The following is a 24,304-nucleotide window of genomic DNA, read 5'->3' as shown; positions in this document are numbered from 1 at the left end:
ATGAGTCATTATTGTACATGAGGACGGTACTTATAGCTGCTAATAGAAACAAATTGTAATATGTGTATAGGAACAAAATGTGCTAATAATTACAAGCTTAGGCTTTTCCAGAATATTATAAAATAATCAAGTAATAAATTACAATTATTCTACATTACAAGTTACAAATGTGATAGAATTGAAACGCTTTGTTTTGAAATGGGGAATAAATCATTCACACGAGTTTATAAGTCGACAGTTGCTAACCAACAATATTTTATTGCTAGCCTTATCACTGCAGTTTCCCGAGCACAAAATCTAAAATCTCGTTATGACCTCCCTCTGAAATCTGCAGACAAAAGGTTGCCATCACTTTGCAGTTCTCGTATCTCTGTTGTTCATATACTTCTTTATCTACATCCACTTTTGCGTTTTCTTTTTCTGTCGCCTTTTCATCACAATAAACGCAACACAAGCTCCCAAGCAAAGAAGAAGATTCATGGTAGTATGCTAGCGCAATGAGGTAAAGTGTGGGCTCGAGAACGTCCATGCGCTTGTTGCTCACATTTGTGTGCGTGCCCTTCTATTCCCGTGCGTTTGCGATTGCGCACGACGAAAGAGGCATCGTTTGGACACACCTTAAAAGCTGCAAAACCGAGGCAAACCGATCGACACCAACGTTTGCTGTCCCTAGACACAAGTCATCTGTGGAAAGAACTGTAGCTTTGGCTTTGTGTATAGGCTTAGTTTGTTGTGTGTATTGTTGAGTGGATGTTGGAGTTTGAATTGGAACGGAGACGTAAGGAGTTTGATGTGAGTGGAAAAACAAAAGTAAGATACTTGTCTTTGATTATGTAAACTGTAATAAAGGCATTGACGTTTATTTCGGAATAGTGGTGCCGTGTGACTTCGTAAGAGACAACGTTTCAATTCCGATGGAAGTGATATATTTGTTTACAAACTCCTTTACTGCATAACGTCAACGCTTTTAGTTTCAGAACTTGTGCGGTGCTATAGAATAATACACGGAATGTATTTGTTATTATCTCTAATTTCGTGCTTACGAAGTCAAATGGGACCACAACAACCACCCGAAGCAAGTATAACGTATTCAGTGATGTGATGCTTTTAGTTTCACAATTATTACAAATAAGGCCATTTATTCTTTTGAAAGCAGATAGTTGCAGCAGACAAAGGAAAAGTTGTTGACCCAAAAGCTGTTCAAGTTTCAAATAAATCTTCAAAAAAATTCTTTTCCTTTGCCTAGATTTGATTTCTGTACTAGCTGTGTGTACCTTACTCCACAGCTTTCAAGTTTCTTAATTAAAATACTGTGAGACAATCACAAAGACCTTGATAGATATAGTGGCATGAGTGTTCTGTTTACATTTTGTAGCTACGTAGTCACATCGATACGGTAGTTTCACGCTCTAAAAGTAACTTGGAAGGTTCAGGAATGAATTGTCTCGCCCTCATTGGCAGTCCACACAAGCACGAAAAATTCATTTCTACACTTCAGTGACCCTCAGCAATCTTGGTTCATCTCTACAGAATCGTGATGTTCCTTTTTTTTTTTCTTTGGGAGGGGGGGGGGGGGGGGCGGCTTGTGTAGTTCTCGACAAAAGCAAGAGATTGCTTTTTTTTCCTCTCTAAAAAAATGTTTCATGGTGATAATGCCCACTTTGCTGCCAAATGTATGTTTATATGTTAGGTGCTGTAGCTTTCATATCTTGCTGGGCGTTTAATGGGCTGAATTTTGTGGCACTTTAAAGGGTAATTTATAATGATCAATGTGTGTGCGTTATTGCTCACCAATTCTAAGTACTGATAACGAAATATGCGTTAATACAGGACTGTACTACAGACAGAATACAGTGTGGCTCCCAAACAGGCAGAGATACTGTAGGACATGGCCCATGTGGGAGGCAAATAGAGAACAAGTAAATTGGTGGGAGGACCCAACAAGTTTAAAATTGCTCCTGGTTGTTGTGTTGATAAAATTACATCATGCTTAGTGCAGAATTTAATGGAATGTGTTTTATCTAATTTAAATTACAACCTCTTTCCTTAACCACATAGACTGTGTAGAAGGTCAAAATCTCTAGAGAAATCTTTCACCATTTATATGTACAGCATGCTTTGTAGATAAATGAGTGTCATGGCCCAATACTTATTTGTATACACCAACTGTAGGCTTACTCACACAGTGAAGATTCTATGTGAACTCACTTTAAGGCTCAGAATGGTTATTAACAGTATTATACAACAGACATCAGATGCTAGAGGTCAAGCGGTAGTGAGTTATTCTAATAACCACTCCACAAAGTTAATGTGGAAAAAGGAGCACTTGTAACATGTGTAAAAGTTGCACACACAGTCAGAAATATTGAAACAAATAGTTTTTGTGTAGATCAGAACATAGAAGCACGTGGTTTTGAGTTGTTTCTGCAGAATACTAATCTGATAATTGTAACAATCAACAGATCCCCTCTAGAAAACTTTTCTGCTACTGTATTCATGACCAATCTAGATGCATTATGTAGCAACCTGGCATAAAACAAGAAATAGTTAGTAGTTTGTGGAATTTTCAGTGGGGATTTATTTAAAGATACTAGCAGGAAAATTGAACTGGAATCATTACCATATGGAAAAGGAGGAGTTGGAACATACGTAAAAGTTGGACACAGTGTCAAAATTTTAAAACAAATAGTTTTTGTGTAGACTAGAACCTAAAAGCATGTGCTTGCGAGTTGTTACTGCAGAATACTTACCTGATAATTGTTATAACCTACAGATCTCCTCTACAAAACTTTTCTGTGCTTTCATGAGAAATCTAGATGAATTATACAGCAACTTGACAGGCAACAAGAAACAGTTTGTAGTGATTTCAGTGTAGACTTGAATGGAGATATTTAAAAAAATACTACCATGAAAAGTGAAGTGGAATCATTATTTGGATGCTTTATTCTAATTTTGTTGGTAAGTTTTGCAACTCTTGTGCAACAAGATAGGACACTGACAACATTCTTATGGACGGTGCTCAGGCTGAAACAGTGTGTACCAAATTGTTAATGTACTGTCTGATCATGATACACAGTTAATGGAAATAAATCATACAGCAACTCTTGGTCCTGAGGCAGGCTGTGAGGCTTACTAGTGAGAACTGGATGCAGTGTTCTACTAAGCGCAAGTTGAAAGAGGTGGTATGGGTTGAGATATGTACAGAAAGAGATGCTAATGACAAATTCAATTGATTCCATAATGTCACTATTCAAAAATTGCTTTCCTAAAAAGTAATCCAGAAAGTGCATTAAAAAACAAAACCAGTAAGCCATTGATAACTAAGGGAATTAAAATTGCATGTAAGATGAAGAGGGAAATTATATAAAGACCAGAATAAGTAAAGAGCTGATATTACTTGCATACTACCAGAAAAAAAAATACATAAATAAAATGAAATAATCAATACTGTAATATTTTATGGAAAGTTAATAATGGGGATAATAAGATCAAAACTATGTGGGATTTTGTCAATGGGAGACAGGAAAGGCAGTGAGTGTAAAAGATATCATAACAATTAAACTAAATGACACTTGTTATTGATAATTCATAAGTTACAAGTATTTTCAACAATCACTTTCTGAATGTAGCAGCAAAAATAGGATTAAATGGTTCAGTTGAAGAAACAGGAGAATATATTAAAATGTTCTACAAAACTAAGTAACTGTAAGTGACACCAATACCCTCCACTGAAATTAATAGTATTATAAAAAATTTAAAAAACAAAATATCATATGATGATGAAATTTCAAACAGAATTCTTAAAAGTTGTAAATACATAAAACTGCAACCAGTCACTTTTTTGAATAGTTATTTATTATTCCATGAACTGGTTTTCGAACCTTTTCAGGTTCATCTTTAGATGGTTTTCTGCAAGTTACATCACTACTTCTATGATGATGCTGGGTGCTGGCTTGCAACAATATGGGCAGCTTTTTTCTGTTAGTGCCCATCTGTCTGCTTCCATTTTGATGGCCCGTTGGTACATCACTTTAATCGACAGTCACGGGGTCTAAAATATCCATAATGGATAAGCTTAATCTTAAAAGTTGCTCTAAATTAATAAGTACAATCCTTGGTGATATATGTAAGCTTCACTGGTTTGGAATTTTTCCAGAAAGTTTAAGATATACAATTGTTAACCTCTTCATAAAAAAGGCGACAAGAAAAACTTTAATAAATTATTGTCCAATTTTTTTTTACTGACATCTTTTTCCAGAATATTTGAAAAAGTAATGTATTTGGGAGTACTGATTGGCTGTCGTACCCCCTCCATCTAATAGGTGCTGTTCATGCATGGTTATTTACATCTTTGGGCAGGTTTAGTGACATCTCTGAACAGTCAAAGGGGCTGTGTCTGTGATACAATAACCAGTCAACATCTATCTTCAGGAGTTCTTGGAACTGGGGTGATGCAAAACTTTTTTTGATGTGTGTATTTGCTAATGGAGTTAGTCATAAATAATCCATCACAATTTGAGAAGAACAATTGGAGTCAATACCTACAACACTAGAGATAAAAGCAAGGATGGCATGAATTTAAACAGACTAGGCTCAATGAGGTTCAGTAAAATGGTTACAGACATCCGTAAAATCATTAAGAACAAGGGAAACTGATACCGTGTGGAGGGGATGAAAAGTCAAAAGTGAAAATTGAAAATAAAAAATCGGAAATACGGAAGCGTCCGATCCCACCCGTCTGATTTGACCCATGACGTCACAAATATGGCGGAAACAAACACACACACACTTTCCACAAGAAGCCTAATGACACTAACGGGACAAGCACGGGAAATGGGGTGTTTTGGGTGGGGGCAAACTAAATATAAACAAATTTAGACGCCTTGCGTAGCTACAGCATGTAAGTGAAGACAGCCATGCATGAATACCCACCCACCTCCCCAGGGGTCGTAACCCCTGCAATCCATAGAAGATAAAGATGCTTCAGTAGCTGATTAGTGTTTTTTGTCTTTTTTTAAAAAAAATCTCAGGGGATAGAACGAACAGATCAGAAAGATAAATATAATAAACTAAAACAGAAATTGGAGAAAACAGATAATTAAAATAAGTAATAAGTGTTTTTAAATTTAAAAAAAAATCTCAAGAGATAGAACAAACAGATCAGAAAAGTAAATAAAATAAGATAAAACAGAACTGGAGACAGCCACACTCAAACCAAACTCCGCGCCGTCATGACGTCACACACGACAACACCCTTACGTCACGGGTGAAAGCCGATGCGTGGGATCGGACACTTCTGTCGGCCCAAAAAATCTTCCAGGCAGAAATTCCAATATAAGTACTAAGGATAGTACGTTTCAGAACTCGAGTTTAACTCCAAACCTGACGATATTTCATCAAAATGTACAATCACTATCCAACAAAGGAAACGAATTTCAAATTTTGTTGGAAAGTGACATGGAAAACACCTCTGTATTATGTTTTACTGAACATTGGCTTGACAAAGAGAAACTTCATATGCTATGCATTCCAAATTTTGTATTGGGTAGTTACTTTTGTTGGAAATTGTATAAACATGGTGGTAGTTGCATTTATGTTAAAAATATCATAAATTTTAAATGTATGCTGTATGTAGAAAAATTATCCATAGAGAAAGATATTGAGGTAAATGGAATCGAAATCACGGACAAAAAAAAAATTGCTATAATTTGTCTATACAGGGTGCCAACTGGCAATATTAACATCATGTTAAAGAACCTTGATAATATCTTACACACGACTACACAAAAAAAATAGAAAACTAATTATATGTGGGGATTTCAACATTGATTTTGCAAGTGAGTCCAATCAGAAAACGGCTTTACTGAACCTCTTAGCAACTTTCAATTTAAAGGCTACTATAGAAACACCAACACACACCACAAAAACTTCAGCCACAATCCTTGATCAAATATTTAGAAATGTGGGGTCTAGTGTAGCAGGGGATACAACCCATCGGCTTTGGACAATGACGTCACAAGTCGCCAGAGAGCAGTTTACCATTTTCGCTTTTGCTGTTATGTTTCGGTTTCGTTTTTTTACTGATTGCTTAATAAAGTGGATCTGTTTATTCTATCTCGTGAGATTTTTTTTAAAAAAAGCCAAAAAACACTTATCAGCCACTGAAGGGAGCTACAACAGTAAGAAGAATCGCTTCTCGATTGGCGACTTGTGACGTCATTGTCCAAAGCCGACGGGTTGTGTCCCCTGCTACACTAGTCCCGAAATGTGCACTTGAAACATTCAACACAAATCCACAATACAGGCTTTGGGGACCACACAGACCAAGAAAATAGGATAAGATTAGGAAAACCATTTATTTCAACTGAATGTCTAACTACTACATCTAGGAAGTATAATGATCAGAATATACAACATTTCCTTAACTATCTGTGTAAAGAAACTTGGGAAGACATCTATGAATGTAAAATTACAAATGATAAGTTCAACAAATTCCTAAATAGTTTTAGCTATTATTTTGAACTTTGATTTCCTCTCCATAAAAAGACAGTTACAAAAAAGGATCTGAAAATAAAATGGGTCACAACAGGGATACAAATATCTGCGAAGAAAAAGAGATTACTTCATGAAATATCTAGACAGCACACCACATCCCCAGAATTTGATTCCTAGTTTAAGAGTTACAAAAAGATTTTAACTAAGGTCATAAAAGAAGCAAAAAGAATGGCAAATAGTTCCTTCATAGCAAATGCACAGAATAAAATGAAAGCCATATGGGACATTGTAAGGCATGAAACAGGAGTAAAACAGAGAGAATACCATAATATCAAACTGAACGAAAACACTTCTGTAATATCTGATCCCCAGCAGATAGCAAATAATTTTAACTCATATTTCTTTGAAGCAGCTGAGATTCTGGTGAAGCAAAACTTTCAATATGCTGTCACTGCAAATCAGATTAAAACTATCCCTAGTAACAAGTCTCTCTTCCTATACCCAACAGATGAACAGGAAATGCTAAAAACAATTGGGGAGCTAAAATCAAAATTTTCCTCTGGTACTGACAACATACCAGACCATATCATTAAAAAATGTGCACCATTAGTAGTTAGGCCCTGGTAGACATATGCAATAGTTCGCTTTCTCAGAGAATCTTCCCAGAAAGGTTAAAAATAGCTAAGTGAAACCATTGTACAAAAAGGGTGAAAAAACAGATATAACAAATTATAGGCCAGTCTCTCTACTATCTGTTTTTTCTAAAATAATTGAAAAAATCTTTTATAAAAGACTCGTAGATTTCATTGAAAAAAATAAACTTTTCTCAGCTACACAGCATGGTTTCCGAAAATGTAAATCCACTGAGTCAGCTATTATCGATTTCTTAAATGAAGCTTTAAATGCATTAGATAAAAAAAGAACACACAGCAGCAGTATTCCTAAATCTTTCAAAAGCATTTGACGTCATTAACCATGGTCTATTGCTTAGAAAGCTAGAAAATGTTGGTGTCAGAGGCCCAGCCTATGATGAGTGGGTAAAGCCATATCTACAAAACAGACACCAAATAGTTGAAGTCTTGCACAAAGAAGGAAAAAATTTAACTTCTTATCAATCAGAAAAACAGTGTTAAACAGTGGATCCAAGATGACCTAAGATGGCAGAAACACACAACACCTATGTAGCAAATTAAATACCATTTGTTTAAGTATAAAAATTCTTGCTGGATGCACATCAATGCAAGCCATAAAAAATGTGTACTATGCCCAAGAAGAATCACTACTAAGATGTGGTTTAATTTGCTGGGGAAATTCACCACCCAGCAAAAGCTGTTTTATTGCACAAAAAAGAATTATAAGAGCCATGGAAGGCTCAGCACCTCGATCTTCATGCAAACCCTCATTTATAAAGCTTCATATTCTTCCATTACCATGCCTATATATCCTAGAAACAATAATGTTTATAAGGAAAATCATAGATGAAAATAGCAAGATTGCTCCAAAAAACCAAAATATCCATTCATACAATACAAGGAATAATCAAGATTTACATATGCAGTTTTCACATACAACACTAAAACTAAAAGGACCCTTGCAAGCAGGAAAAAAACTGTATAACAAACTACCTAAAAAAATTAAGGCAATAACTGGCATGCATAAATTCAAAACTGCAGTGAGTGACTACTTGCTACAGAATTTCTACTATAGTGTTCATGAATTTTTATCGACAATGTAAATATGTGAAAAACTTAAATAGTTTATACAATTAAGGCCAAAATAAGAAATGTGTGCATGTAGATTTATCTGTGTATTATATGTGGTCTATTACGTGTGTGTGTGTGTGTGTGTGTGTGTGTGTGTGTGTGTGTGTGTGTGTGTGTGTGTGTGTGTGTGTGTGTGTGTGTTTAATCAAGGCCAAAAGTATGAAATGTGTGCGTGTAAAATTAATTTGTGTATTTGTGAGATGTTATTCCCATATGTTAGTTATATTACTAGATACAATGGTTTTTCTTTTAAACTTGATTGCAAATTATTTGACTTGTCCTATATCATTATGTACATCTGTACAGTGCATGATTCACAGGACCAATAAATATACAATACAATACAATACATTATTAAAGGTGTCAGTGGCTCAGACAAGAGTAAAATAAGTAACAGCAAATTTTCATATCATCTGCCAAATAACTAAAAATGTGTGCCAGGTAGCAAAGCAAGTTTTAAATCTAACATAAAATCATTGCTTCTGTAAAACTACTCCTATTCTATGGACAAATGTGTATTTAAAAACTGGTAGCCTGAAAAGGATAGCCTTTTTTTAAGTGTAGTTGCATGAGTAGGACTAAAACATGATGTGTTAATTAATGTTAATACTAATAATAAACACGCATCTTGTAAACTGACTCACACTATATCATTTTGATAGAAGAATCGCCTATGGAACATATAAATAACTAACAAAGTAATTTTATCAGTAGTTATTTTGAAGTGAAGACATCAAATATAGAAACAGCAGTGTAACACTACTTTCGTTAATTAATGACTTTATTGTTATGAAGAGAGAAGAGGGCATATTAAAAAATGCTCTAATTAGATATCAAAGAATGTATAATTGGCTTAGGTGGAAAATTAAAAGCTATTAAATGTTTACTGAATGATACTATGCCTGTAGAGATAGTGAGCTGAAGTAAAGCTCCCAAACATTTACAATCCAGAAAACTTTGGATATTCTGTTGCTGAAAAAATGTGCAATGTGCTCCACTATTACAAGGGACTGGTCATATGCAACCAAGTTATAAGCAACAAAGCTCCAATTTGGCTGGAAAAGTAGTATTGTGATGGAATTTCAATCATGTTATGAATCTAGTGAATGGTGAGCTCAATCATACTGCTTTGCTGATTCTTACTGAACTGGCCCAATGCTGTCTATGACTTGAATGAATTGCATTAATGTTAACTCAGTGTGCTGTTTTCAGTGCCAGCAATTTGCACATTCATTGGATTCAGCTCGTGGAATGTTCATATGGAAGCTTGGAACCAAAGTTCACCCTCTTGGTTATTACCATATTACATAGCAGTTCAGCCAACATACAATGTGCTTGTTGTACAAGGGCAAAGGGAAAAGTTATGAGGCATAGAGATAGTGTTTGTATCAGTGAGTGTTGTCGTCATGATTTTTGTACAATTTACACAACAAAGAAAGTGAAGTATTAATTTGAAATGCAGGGCAGTTTTGCTAAATAGGTTATTTAAGTAGTCATTTTTATGTCAAATTGATAAACAAGAATAAAGTGCTGTGGTAAAAAATGTTCTATACGGTTCATCTCAAACAAAGTTGTTGAAGATTTATAGAAAACTTGGTAGTTTCAATGTATAAAAAAATGTGCAGCTGAATTAAAACTTAGCTGAACTTCTCGTGAAAAAGTGCTCATGAAGGATGTTTCATCTCTGCATCTACATATATATTTCACTATGGCCGAGATTACTTTGTACCACTAATAGTCATTTCCATTCCTGTTGCACTCACAAACAGAGCAAGAGAAAAATGACCCTCTATATGCCACATGGTCCCTAATTATTCTTTTCTTATCTTCATGGTCCTTATGTGAAATGTACATTGGTGGCAGTCGAATAGTCATGCATTCAACTTCCAATGCCGGGTGTCTACGTTTTCTCAATAGCGTTTTGCAAAATGAACGTTGTGTGCTCCCCAGCAATTCCCATTTGAGCTCACAAAGCATCTCCATAACACTCTCATGTTGATCGAAACTACCAGTAACAAATTCTGTTACTGTTTCTGAATTGCTTCAGTGTCTTCCTTTAATCCAGTTTGATGGGGATGCCAAACACGTGAACATTACTCAAGAATGGGTTGCAATAGTGTTCTATATGTGGTCTCCTTTACAGATGAACCACACTTTCCTAAAATTCTTCCAATAAACTGAGACTGACCATTCACGTTCCCTACTACCGTCCTTATGTGCTTGCTTAATTTCGTTTCACTTTGCAATGTTATGCCTAGCTATTTTATTGATGTAACGGTGTCGTGCAGCACACTACTGAGGCTCAGTTTGAGTATTATGGGATTGCTGTTCCTACTCATCTGCATTAAGTTACATTTTTCTATAGTAAGAGAAAGCTGCCATTCATCACAACTAGAAATTTTGTATAAGTCATGTTGTATCCTCATAGAGTCTTACGTAACAACACTTTCTCATGTACCACAGCATCATCAGCAAGCAGCTGCAGATTACTTCTCACCATGTCTGACAGATCATTCGTGTATATGGAGAATAATAGCAATCCAATACCACTTTCCCGGGGCACTTCTGATGATCCCCTTGTCTTTGACGAACACTCGGTGGTGAGGACAACGTACTGGGTTCTATTATTTAAGAAGTCTTTGAGCCACTCACATACCTAGGAACCTATTTTGTGTAGTTGTACCTTCGTTAACCGTCTGCTATGGGACACCGTGTCAAATGCTTTCTGGAAATCTAGGAAAATGGAATCTTCCTGTTGCCCTGCATCCGTGGTTCACATGATACCATGTGAGAAGATGGCAAGATGGATTTCCAAAGAGTGATGCTTCTGAATCTATGCTGATATGTGAACAGAAGCTTTTCCGCCTTGAGAAAATTTGTTATCGTCATCTTTTCTGTTTTCTGTCTTTCCCTTAGTTGCTTTAAATTTGTGGAGGTACATACCGTCTATGCAACTAATTGTTTATTGCCATACGCATTTTGCTTCTTTTATTTGGGAAGCATCATCAGTGACCTGTTTCCTTTTATACATACAATAAAGGTATTATGTGGTAGCATATAGCAGCATATTATATCTACCACATAATACCTTTATTGTATGTATAAAAGGAAACCTGTATTACAGGCCATGATGATGCTTCCTAAATAAAATAAGCGAAATGTGTGTGGCAATAAACAAACTGCCTTCAATCAGTGGCATAGACAGTACATACCTAGACGAAAATTTGTTATATTTGAATTGAGGATATGTTCAAGGACTGTGCAGCAAACGGATGTTAAGGATACTGGTCTGTAATTCTGCTGGTCCATTCTTTTATGCGGGAGTCACCTGCACTTTTTTCCAGTTGCTTGGGACATTTTGCTGGTTGAGAGATTCGTGTTAAATGTGAGGTATATAATGGGCCAATGCTGTAGAGTGCTATCTGTTAAACTGAATTGGGATTCCATCTGGATCTGGTGACTTACTTATCAACTGTTTCAGTTGCTTCTGTACGTCAAGGATGTCTGTTGCTATGTCCTCCGTACGGGAGTATGTGCTATGGCCAAATTACTGCATGTTTGTACTATCCTCCTGCGTGAGTGATTTCCTAACCACAAAATTTAAAATTTCAGCTTTCCTGTTGTGCGTCATCTATTGTCACACCACACTGGTCAGCAATTTTACATAGGACTAGCATTTTCTCGGGTTTCCGGCAAGATCGTTTGCCGAGATATGATGATGGTAGTTGTATGCTTTGTGCATTGATAGTTTTACAGGCACAAGAATTTCTACTAACTTTTCCCTGTTGTCCTTTGTGCATTCTCTTTTGAAATGAAAGTGCGACAGTCACTCCATTCTTAGCATTATTCGGATTTTGTTATTAAACTGTGGTTTGTTTTTACCGACCTTAATCCAACCACTTAGTTCTCCGTAGCGTGATTTATAATCTGTTTCAAGTTTGCCCATAATACCTCTACAACCTTCATGCTGGAACTAAATGATGTCCATTCATTGTCTAAGTGGGATGCTAAGAGCTGCTTATCTGCTCTTTCTAGCAAAAACAGTCTCCTAGCGTTCTTGATGGATTCATTAGCCCCAGTAACCGTTGTTGCATTCATTAGTCTTAGTAACCGTTGTTGCTGTGATATGATCACTACTCATTGTCTATATACTGACATCTATAAGTTCATGCCTGTTTGTAGCTAGATAAAATTTGATAGTCCTTCACTTCCACAAATTGCCACATAATTTTGTAGGAAAAATTGTAGGTAGAAAACATTCAAATCTAGTGAGAAGACTGAGTGAGTTGGCGCAGATGTAAAAAAAACTGGACTCTCATTTGGGAAGGCGGTTATTCAAATTCCCTCATCGTTACCCTGATTGAGGTTTTCTGTTGTTTTGTAGTCCTCTCTCTCTCTCCCTCCCTCCCTCCCTTCCTCCTCCTTTAGGTTTCTTAAGGCAAATATCAAAAGGCTTCCTTGAAAACTGGCATGGATGGTATCCTTCTGAATTCCAAGCTTGTGTTTAGTCTGTTAATGACCTCATTCCTTCCACTGGAAAGGTGGCAACCATAAGTAGATTTTTTGCAAACCTACCAGAATCAGACATTAGGGAATTAATATACTCACTGGAAAACTGGACTAACTGTGTTAATGTAATAGCTGAATTTGTTGCAAAATAAGTGTGCCTTTTTATGCAAGGAAAATGGTCTCTATCAGTCTTTTGCTTTGCCCTTGTGGAATGGTCACACCTGAATTTAGGCGCTAAAGATAATGAAATTGATTTCATTCTCAAAGGCAATGAATGAATTTAATGTGCTTCAGTCTTAGAAAACATAATAAGGGATGCGTCAGTCTTAGAAAACATAATAAGGGATGCGCAACACGGATTCAGAACTGGCAGATCAACACAGTCAGCTATTTATACCTTCTTAAATGAAATTCTAACTGCAGTAGATAATAAGCAACATGTGTCTGGCATATTTCTTGACCTTAGTAAAGCCTTCGATGTAATTGATCATAATACTCTGTTGCAGAAGCTAGGTAATTATGGAATATGAGGCCTGCTAAACAAGTGGATACATTCCTACCTTCATGACTGTCAACAGGTCTCTCAAATAAAATACAAAGACATAAAAATTGTAATTTTTACAGTAATGCACAAAACATTACATATGGAGTTCCTCAAGGGTCAGTCCTTGGGCCAATTCTTTTCATTCTTTATGTTAATGATTTGTCGGAAAAAATAACTAAAGGGACGACTGTACTTTTTGCAGATGACACAAATATCCTAATCAAATCACGTGATGAAGAAAGCCTACAGAAAACAGCTACAGGTATAATACAAAATTTGACACAATGGTTCAGAACAAACAAGCTAATAATAAATAATGAAAAACAGTGACAGTCAATTTCCACAATTCACAGAAGCTACATCCTGCAAGACCAATTTTTAAAATTGATGGAAAATCTGTCTCATCTGTTAACGACACAAAATTTTTAGGCATACATATTCAACAAAAGCTAAAATGGGAGACACATCTTAACCATGTAAATAAAAAGCTACACACACTTACGTACACAGTAAGAATCCTCGCACAAAATACAAGCTGTGTGTCTGTGATCACAATGTACCATGGCAGTATTCAGTCACTGCTGATGTACAGCATTATCTTTTGGGGGAACTCCGTAGGTACTAACAAAACATTTAGGCTACAGAAAAAGATTGTTAGAATAATAAACCATGCTAAGTACAGAGACTCCTGTAGACCAATATTAAAAATCTCAGTATACTGCCTCTTCCTTGCTGTATAACTGTGATTACCACCCTCATGATACTAGGCAGAAGCATTACTTGCATGTCAATACAGTAAGTACAAACATTTGTAAGAGAGAAGTGTATCATACTGGCATAATGCTGCACAATCACATGCCACCCTATTTGAAACAGATGCAAAATTTACAAAAGTGTAAAGTGAAACTGAAAGAGTACTTGCTTGACCACTACTTCTATTCTGTTTCCGAGTTTTTTAGAATACCAGAAAAGTGTAGTGTAACTGCTCAAAAATTCTTAATAAGTCTATCATTTTGTTTCATTATATTAAATTTGTCATCAATATTCAACATGTATTGAATAATTTTTAATTATTTATCCTTTCAAAATAACAATGTGTATGATGTTGTATACACTGTACCAACCTGACTTGTCCTACATCGTTTATGCAAAATATTTACCTAAACACAATTTACAGGACCAATAAAGAAATACAAATACAAATAGTTTATATTTTTGCTGTAAAATAACTTTGAGTGAGCATGTGAAGTTTGAACTTCGTAACAGTCGCCACCAAACAGCAAATTGTGCTCTGTTTCCTTATGATCTTTTTGAGAGGAAAGCTTTCACCATTGTTTAAATAACCGCCATTGCTGTGGGACTTTATTTACATATAATTCTGGGTAACTAATTGAGAGCCTGATAGTAACTGAGATATCTTGAGTACATTATTTTAATTTCTAGTTTTCACAAAGGAAATGACACGCACAAGTCACACTTGATATGTGCAAATAAATAAAATTAAGTATAGCTAAATTTGCATAAAACCATCCAAGATGAGCAGGATAGACTTGAAACAAGTTATGGAATGCTAAATGAAAATGTTATATTTTTTTAACTGTTGTTATGCTTTAAGTAGTATGTTCCACATTAGAATAATTTTTCCCTACTCTGTGCTGGGGAAGTTCTGCATGAATTGTACCAGTATGCCCAAATGGTGTCCAGCTGGAAGGAAGAGGTGACTGAAACTTTATGACCATATTGTCGTAATGAATGACTTCTAACTGACGAAAGGCATTCATGAACTTTCCCCCTCAGTGATGGTCAAGAACAACTGGATACCTGAAGTTTAAGATTTTCAGGAAATGTCACTACAGAGGATGTTATACGGGACAGAACTAAATTCAGAACTCTTAATTGACAATCATCAACCTACAGGAAAGATGATCAGATGATCACTAGAACCGACAACACCTGATTGACAAAGAAGAAAATAATTATCTTACTGTCTAAACTGTTAATTTCAAATTGCTGACAATTAGCAGATAGCAGGAAATGAAGGAGCTTGCAGCTAGAGCTTGTTTATAGAATCCTCTTGCATTTTTGTAGAGTAATTTGATAAAAATGTGAAAAATCCAAATCCGAATGGCTGGATCAGATAACAAACCTGAGTTCTCATTGCAAAAAAATGACATCGAAAATTCCATCCATTTTACAAGGGGGCTTCAAAAAATAACTTATGCATTGTCATGACAGGCTGAGTAACTATTTCTGAATGCTACACTACACTCGGCGACACAGATACATCACATTATTTTTCAACTGTCACCATGTCTCTGTAAACAACAGTCGGAATGTTTTACCAATCATTCAGTTCCTCAATGATACAAATTCACTCCTAGGTCATGAAGCCATTTAGAACTACTGTGTAAATGTGCTCATCATTGGAAAAAGCCTCCACCCCAACAAAGATGCCCCCCGTCCAACCCCGGATCAGATGTTCTTTCAGTTTGCATGGTGCAAGAATTGGTCTCCCACATCAGCATCACCCATGTCTATGTCTCCTTGGTCAAATTGTTCACACCAATTCACTATGGTTGGATACGACATTGTATTTGGCCTGCATACTACCAGAAACGTCATGGTGAATCTGTGTGGAATTAGATATTTTGACCACAAGAATCATACTGTCGTGTGCACTTCAACTTTGGAGTACATCCACGAGTTCGTTTATACACTGTGATGCACCGTTATCCATACAACAGCATAACTTTCTTCCCAGGACACTCTATAACATCTACTCTCTATTTACAAAGCACCAGTCTTCATACACTATGGTCTTAGCATTGGATGTGTGCAACTCACTTTATACAATAACAATCCTTATTGTATGAAACTTAGTAGTTCATGCAGAAAGTAGGAATTTTACAACTTTGGCTTAAAAAGTGCTCTTTCTCAATAAGCCTGTTGAAAATGTGTACTACAGAACAACAAATGCTTCTCTGAATGAAGGCAGGGGCAGAATCCCTACATATAACTCATTTGTCGTCGTTGCTGTTGTTGTCTTCAATCCATAGACTATTATGATACAGGTCTCCACAGTAGTCTGTCCTGTGCAAGCCTCTTCATTTCTGCATTACTACTACTACTACTACTACTACTACTACTCCCCCCCGTGAACCATGGACCTTGCCGTTGCTGGGGAGGCTTGCGTGCCTCAGCGATACAGATGGCCGTACCGTAGGTGCAACCACAACGGAGGGGTATCTGTTGAGAGGCCAGACAAATGTGTGGTTCCTGAAAAGAGGCAGCAGCCTTTTCAGTAGTTGCAGGAGCAACAGTCTGGATGATTGGCTGATCTGGCCTTGTAACACTAACCAAAACGGCCTTGCTGTGCTGGTACTGCGAACGGCTGAAAGCAAGGGGAAACTACAGCCGTAATTTTTCCCGAGGGCATGCAGCTTTACTGTATGGTTAAATGATGACGGCGTCCTCATGGGTAAAATATTCCGGCGGTAAAATAGTACCCCATTCGGATCTCCGGGCGGCGACTACTCAAGAGGACGTAGTTATCAGGAGAAAGAAAACTGGCGTTCTACAGATTGGAGTGTGGAATGTCAGATCCCTTAATCAGGCAGGCAGGTTAGAAAATTTAAAAAAGGAAATGGATAGGTTAAGGTTAGATATAGTGGGAATTAGTGAAGTTCGGTGGCAGGAGGAACAAGACTTTTGGGCAGGTGAATACAAGGTTATAAATACAAAATCAAATAGGGGTAAGCAAGAGTAGGTTTAATAATAAATAAAAAAATAGGAGTGTGGGTAAGCTACTACAATCAGCATAGTGAACGCATTATTGTGGTCAAGATAGACACGAAGCCCACAGCTACTACAGTAGTACAAGTTTATATGCCAACTAGCTCTGCAGATGATGAAGAAATTGATGAAATGTATGATGAGATAAAAGGAATTATTCAGGTAGTGAAGGGAGATGAAAATTTAATAGTCATGGGTGACTGGAATTCGAGAGTAGGAAAAGGGAGAGAAGGAAACATAGCAGGTGAATATGGATTGGGGCTAAGAAATGAGAGGAGGCTACCTGGTAGAGTTTTGCACAGAGCATAACTTAGTCATAGCTAACACTTGCTTCAAGAATCATGAAATAAGGTTGTATACACGCAAGAATCCTGGAGATACTAGAAGGTATCAGATAGATTATATAATGGTAAGACAGAGATTTAGGAACCAGGTTTTAAATTGTAAGACATTTCTAGGGGCAGATAATCTATTGGTTACGAACTGTAGATTAAAACTGAAGAAACTGCAAAAAGGTGGGAATTTAAGGGGATGGGACCTGGATAAACTGACTAAACCAGAGGTTATATAGAGTTTCAGGGAGAGCATAAGGGAACAATTGACAGGAATGGGGGAAAGAAATACAGTAGAAGAAGAATGGGTAGCTCTGAGGGATGAAGTAGTGAAGGCAGCAGAGGATCAAGTAGGTAAAAAGACAAGGGCTAGTAGAAGTCCTTGGGTAACAGAAGAAATATTGAATTTAATTGATGAAAGGAGAAAATATAAAAATGCGATAAATGAAGCAGGCAAAAAGGAATACAAACGTCTCAAAAATGAGATTGACAGGAAGTGCAAAATGGCTAAGCAGGGATGGCTAGAGGACAAGGTAACGATGTAGAGGCGTATCTCACTAGGGGTAAGATAGATACTGCCTACAGGAAAATTAAAGAGACCTTTGGAGAAAAGAGAGCCACTTGTATGAATATCAAGAGCTCAGATGGAAACCCAGTTCTAAGCAAAGAACGGAAAGCGGAAACATGGAAGGAGTATATAGGGGGTCTATATAAGGGCGCTGTACTTGAGGACAATATTATGGAAATGGAAGAAGATGAAGATCAAATGGGAGATACGATACTGCGTGAAGAGTTTGACAGAGCACTGAAAGACCTGAGTCGGAACAAGGCCCCCGGAGTAGACAATATTCCATTGGAACTACTGACTGCCGTGGGAGAGCCAGTCCTGACAAAACTCTACCATCTGGTGAGCAAGATGTATGAGACAGGCGAAATACCCTCAGACTTCAAGAAGAGTATAATTATTCCAATCCCAAAGAAAGCAGGTGTTGACAGATGTGAAAATTACCGAACTATCAGTTTAATAAGTCACAGATGGAAAATACTAACACGAATTCTTTACAGACGAATGGAAAAAGCTGGTAGAAGCTGACCTCGGGGAAGATCAGTTTGGATTCCATAGAAATATGGGAACACGTGAAGTAATACTGACCCTACGACTTATCTTAGAAGAAAGATTAAGAAAAGGCAAACCTATGTTTCTAGCATTTGTAGACTTAGAGAAAGCTTTTGACAATGTTGACTGGAATACTCTCTTTCAAATTCTGAAGGTGGCAGGGGTAAAATACAGGGAGCGAAAGGCTATTTACAATTTGTACAGAAACCAGATGGCAGTATAAGAGTCGAGGGGCATGAAAGGGAAGCAGTGGTTGGGAAAGGAGTGAGACAGGGTTGTAGCCTCTCCCCGATGTTATTCAATCTGTATATTGAGCAAGCAGTAAAGGAAACAAAAGAAAAATTCGGAGTAGGTATTAAAATCCATGGAGATGAAATAAAAACTTTTAGATTTGCCGATGACATTGTAATTCTGTCAGAGACAGCAAAGGACTTGGAAGAGCAGTTGAACGGAATGGACAGTGTCTTGAGAGGAGGATATAAGATGAACATCAACAAAAGCAAAACGAGGATCATGGAATGTAGTCGAATTAAGTCAGGTGATGCTGAGGAAATTAGATTAGGAAATGAGACACTTAAAGTAGTAAATGAGTTTTGCTATTTGGGGAGCAAAATAACTGATGATGGTTAAAGTAGAGAAGATATAAAATGTAGACTGTCAATGGGAAGGAAAGCGTTTCTGAAGAAGAGAAATTTGTTAGCATCGAGTATAGATTTAAGTGTCAGGAAGCCGTTTCTGAAAGTATTTGTATGGAGTGTAGCCATGTATGGAAGTGAAACATGGACAATAAATAGTTTGGACAAGAAGAGAATAGAAGCTTTCGAAATGTGGTGCTACAGAAGAATGCTGAAGATTAGATGGGTAGATCACATAACTAATGAGGAAGTATTGAATAGAACTGGGGAGAAGAGGAGTTTGTGGCACAACTTGACTTGAAGAAGGGATCGGTTAGTAGGACATGTTCTGAGGCATCAAGGATCACAAATTTAGCATTGGAGGGCCGTGTGGAGGGTAAAAATCATAGAGGGAGACCAAGGGATGATTACACTAAGCAGATTCAGAAGGATGTAGGTTGCAGTAAGTACTGGGAGATGAAGAAGCTTGCACAGGATAGAGTAGCATGGAGAGCTGCATCAAACCAGTCTCAGGGCTGAAGATAACAACAACAACAACAACTACTACTACTACTACTACTACTACTGATACTACTGATACCTAAATGCAACTGAACCTGATTTCTGTATGCAGGCTTACATCACACAATTTTTATCCTGCATGCTTCCCTCCATTTCGAAACTGATGATTCCTTGATGCCTCAGGATGTGCCGTATCAACACACTCCTGTTAGGTTGCACCATAATTTTCTTCCCCAGTTTGATTCAGCACCTCTTCATTAGTTATTCAATCTACCAATCTGGTCTTTAGCATTCCTGTATAGCACAATATTTCAGAAAAAATCAATTCTCTTCTTGTCTGAAATGTTTATCTATTATCCAAGTTTCACTACTGCAAAAGACTCCACACCAGACAAATACCTTCAGAAAACACTAAAAAAAAGAAATTGTCCCTTAGAGTTAACATGTTGGTTTTTCAGAAGAGGTTTCCAGCACTTAAATTTATATTCATTGTTAAGAAGTTTCTGTTTTTCAGAAATGCTTTTCATGCTTATTGCAGTCTGTATTTTATATCCTCCCGACTTTGGCTATTGTCACTTATTTTTGTGTCCAGGTATAACGAAACTCGTCCACCTCTTTTTAGTGTCTCATTTCCTAATCTAATTTCCTCAGATTTGCCTGATTTAAATTGACTATTGATTTAATTTTCTTTTATGTTCGTTTTATATCATCTTGGTAAGACACTATCCATTCCATTCCACTGTTCTTTCAAGTCCTATGTTGTGTCTGACATAACTACAATGTCATCGGCAAACCTCAAAGTTTCTACTTCTTTAATTCCTTATCCACATTTTCTTTGGTTTTGTTTAGTGATTGCTTAATGTACAGATTTAATAACAGCAGGGATAGGCTAAAATTTTGTGTCCCTCTCAACTATTGCTTTCCTTTCATGTCCTTTCACTTCAGGTGTTTTTTTTCCCCTCCTCCTTGTAGTTGTAGACAACCTTTTACTCCCTGTATTGTGACCCTGCTATCTTCAGAATTTCAGAGAATGTATTCCAGTCAGCACCATCAGAAGGTTTCTCCTAAGCTACAATTGCTGAAAACATAGGTTTGCCTTTCCTTAAATCATCATCTAAGATAAAAAGCAGTGTCAGCATAGCCTTGCGTGTTCTTATATTTCTTCAAAAATCAAACGATATTCCCTGAAGTTGGCTTCTACCAGTTTTTTCATTCTTCTGTAAATAATTTGTGTCAGTACTTTGAAACCAGGACTTTGTAAATTGACAGTTTGGTAATATTCACAGCTGTCAACACACTTCAAACGAGGACAACTCCCCATCACCCCCCCCCCCCCCCCCCCCCACCCACCTCAGATTTAGTGGTTAAATGGTCCATTGGACAGCCTGTTAGAAACTGAACACAGATCAAGCATGAAAACGGGAAGAAGATGTATTAAACTGTGGGAAAAGAAGCAAAATGGATACAGTGAACAGTCGAAGATCGACATGTGCAACATGTAGTGATTTTGAATGATGGTGGTGTTTTGGTCATGTGATCATGGTGAAGTGGGAGATCCGGGTTCAAATTACCCTCGTGCTTCACTCCCCCCCTCCCAAATTATGAACTGTCCATCCTGTCTGAAGTGTCTGTTTGCTGTATTCAAATTTGTGTCTGTATGGAGGTGTAACATCTCCTTGCAACAGCAACATGTAGCAATGGGACTTCAGACGTACATAGCTCCTATTTGTTCGACACGAGTATCTCATGTTATGCCTCTTCTGTTCAGTTATGGAAATTTTGTCTCTTGAATTCCTTTGTTGTAACATAATTCACCCCTGTTTATTTGTTGTTTTCATTCCTGTGAGAGGTCTGTGAGGTTTCTCACCTGCTCTTGCGATTCATCACATTTACTTGTGATGGTAATATATTCTTACCTCATGACTCATTTTCTGTAACTGATGTATAGTATGATAATTGCTAATGCTACAGAAGGAGAACAGATACGTCAGTGACCAGATGGACAGTTTATAAATTTCTAGGGGGGAGTGGGACATGAGGGAGCTCTGAACACAGATTTCCCACCTTGCCTTGGAGTTTAGCACCGTGACCAACCATGATGCCATGGTTCTTGCGAGTTGCTCGATGTTGCACATCTTGAGCTTGGACTGTCCACTGTTCATATTTTGCTTCTTTTCATGCTTGATGTGTGTTCAGTTTTTGACATGGTATCCATTGGACCATTTCACCACTAAATCCGAAGGGGGTGTGATGGGGATTTTCCGCTATAAGATATACAGTATACTACGTCAGTCTTGGATGTCATGATTTTCGATTAAACACTCAGTTGTGCCATAATATTACCCCACATTATATCAAAAAACTAAAGTAAGGGATGTAAATCAACTTAAAACTACCGAAGGTGCTGAAGTTTGATACCAGTCTGACTATAAAAGTAACAGCTTACAACTTTTGGGGGAGTTAGTGAAAGAGTGTCTTTCATGAGAGCTTTTGATCTATTTTTAATCTCACAAATGTGATTACTTCCATTTTGCTTACTTCGCTGCCATCGTATGGACGCCAGCTGAATGTGTTTCTTAACGTTGCTAACGTTTATGATATGACTTGGAGGTAGTGTGTCAATTTATATTTGTCTGTTTTTTGTATCTGAGGTGATCTATGCCTGTAGATCCTTCTGTCGTTTGTATGAAATCGGAAATATCCCAGCCTTTGTCTTTGACAAAAGCTGCATTTATTACAAAACTTGAGGAATCAGAGATCAAGAAGAATGTTAAAACTTCCTGTAACGTTAAAATTGTCAACCAGCTCAGAGATGAAAACAGGAAACACTCTTACTGACCATGTCCAGACATGTCGCATTACCAACCCTCAGTCTACCAGTACCTATCTCGTTCTTCAGTGAAGATGCATAGCATAATATGTATGAATACCAGAAACTGTTGTATCAGTAGATCTTGATTGTTAAAATTTTATTCCCAACCAGTGAACTGCTAGTATGCTAGTGTGTCCATTTTCCAAGATGAACTGCATGATTTTGGATGTGGACCAAGGAAATATTCATTTACTGGATTGTGGTAGACATTAATATGCACACAACATTGTAGTAAATAGCCCCATGGTTGCTGTGTACCAACATAAGACTAGATTTAGTGAGGCACAGGAAACTGGACACTTCTGTTTTCCATTTCTGAATTTGTACTTACTTTACATTTCTCACCCTTCATGTGGGAATGGGCTATTGAATGAATTTTCTATACACAGTACTGAACTTATAAGCTGTGCTGAAAGCATTGGACCAGATCTGACAATATTTCATCTGAAACTTCTTGGCAGATTAAAACTGTGTGCCGGACCAAGACTCGAACTCGAGACCTTTGCCTTCCGCGGGCAAGTGCTCTACCAAATGAGCTACCCAAGCACGACTCGCGCCCCGTCCTCACAGCCCTACGTCTGCCAGTGTCTCCTCTCCTACCTTCCAAACTTTACAGAAGCTCTCCTGCGAACCTTGCAGAACTAGCACTCCTTTCTTTCAGGAGTGTTGGTTCTGCAAGGTTCGCAGGAGAGCTTCTGTAAAGTTTGGTAGGTAGGAGACGAGACACTGGCAGAAGTAGGGCTGTGAGGATGGGGCGTGAGGTCGTGCTTGGGTAGCTCAGTTGGTAGAGCACTTGCCCGCGAAAGGCAGAGGTCCTGAGTTCGAGTCTTGGTTCGGCACACAGTTTTAATCTGCCAGGAAGTTTCATATCAGTGCGCACTCCGTTGAAGAGTGAAAATCTCATTCTGGAATATTTCATCTGTTCGAACTCGTGTGATGCATGGGAAGCCATACATAACATGTATTGAGTCAGTCATACTAAGGTGATCCTCCACTCTTGACAGAATTGCCAAATCTGCAATGCACTCTATCCCCAGCCATCAAACTACATTTCTGCATTTTCCTCCGAAGTCTACTTATTTTTATAATTGAAAAATGTTATTTATATAAAATATTATACACAGCAAATTAAATGTGCCATTGTAGTAAATGAACCATTGGTACACTAGACACTCGCTAATCTGGCTATTCCTTGCACATACGGCTGTTGGATTAGTGGAAATGCCAGATTATTGAAGGTGTCTTAAATTTAGTGTAAGCACATAGGCATTATAGTTTATTGAATCCAAAGATACATTGATTTTCCCTGAAAACTTAGTCCTTGAGTGTGTACATACACGGTAGCATCACTCACTATGAAACATGTCTCATATTTTTAGCTGCCACAACAATGATATGTGGTGGCCTTATCACACGATGGCCTTTGGTACTGTATGTTTCTGATTGTTGCGTAACGTACTTCAGGAAGACGTGTGCAGCTTCAGCACAAGCAGTGTGGGATATCTTTATGTTGTCTCCTGCTATGTCCTCTTCTTCACCACTTTCATCATAACTTACCTGTATGCTTTCGATTATCTCTTTGTCAGTTAAACTTTAATCATAAACTGTTGCTTGTCCAGCATTGTACTCAGCAGCAATGGCTTTCTGCGAAGAACCTCAATTCAACCTATGTCTATTTTTGAGATTCCGCTTGAAGTCTAGCATAACATGTTTCCTTTTAGGAGCCATGGTTCTGAACCATAAA

The 24,304-nt window shown here is 37.4% G+C and overlaps 1 protein-coding gene across 1 annotated transcript in view; it reads left to right on the top strand.

Moving 5' to 3' along the window:
- Positions 1–682: 682 nt before the first annotated feature.
- Positions 683–24,304, top strand: part of LOC126471524 (ATP-dependent helicase brm-like) — a 72,482-nt gene continuing 48,860 nt past the window's right edge. The window contains exon 1 of the mRNA XM_050099746.1: positions 683–810. The gene's annotated coding sequence lies outside the window, so the exon portion shown is untranslated. The remainder of the gene's footprint in view (positions 811–24,304) is intronic.

This window comes from Schistocerca serialis, chromosome 3, assembly GCF_023864345.2.
Source record: "Schistocerca serialis cubense isolate TAMUIC-IGC-003099 chromosome 3, iqSchSeri2.2, whole genome shotgun sequence".
NCBI lineage: Eukaryota > Metazoa > Arthropoda > Insecta > Orthoptera > Acrididae > Schistocerca > Schistocerca serialis.
This window is presented reverse-complemented; position numbering and strand designations above follow the sequence as displayed.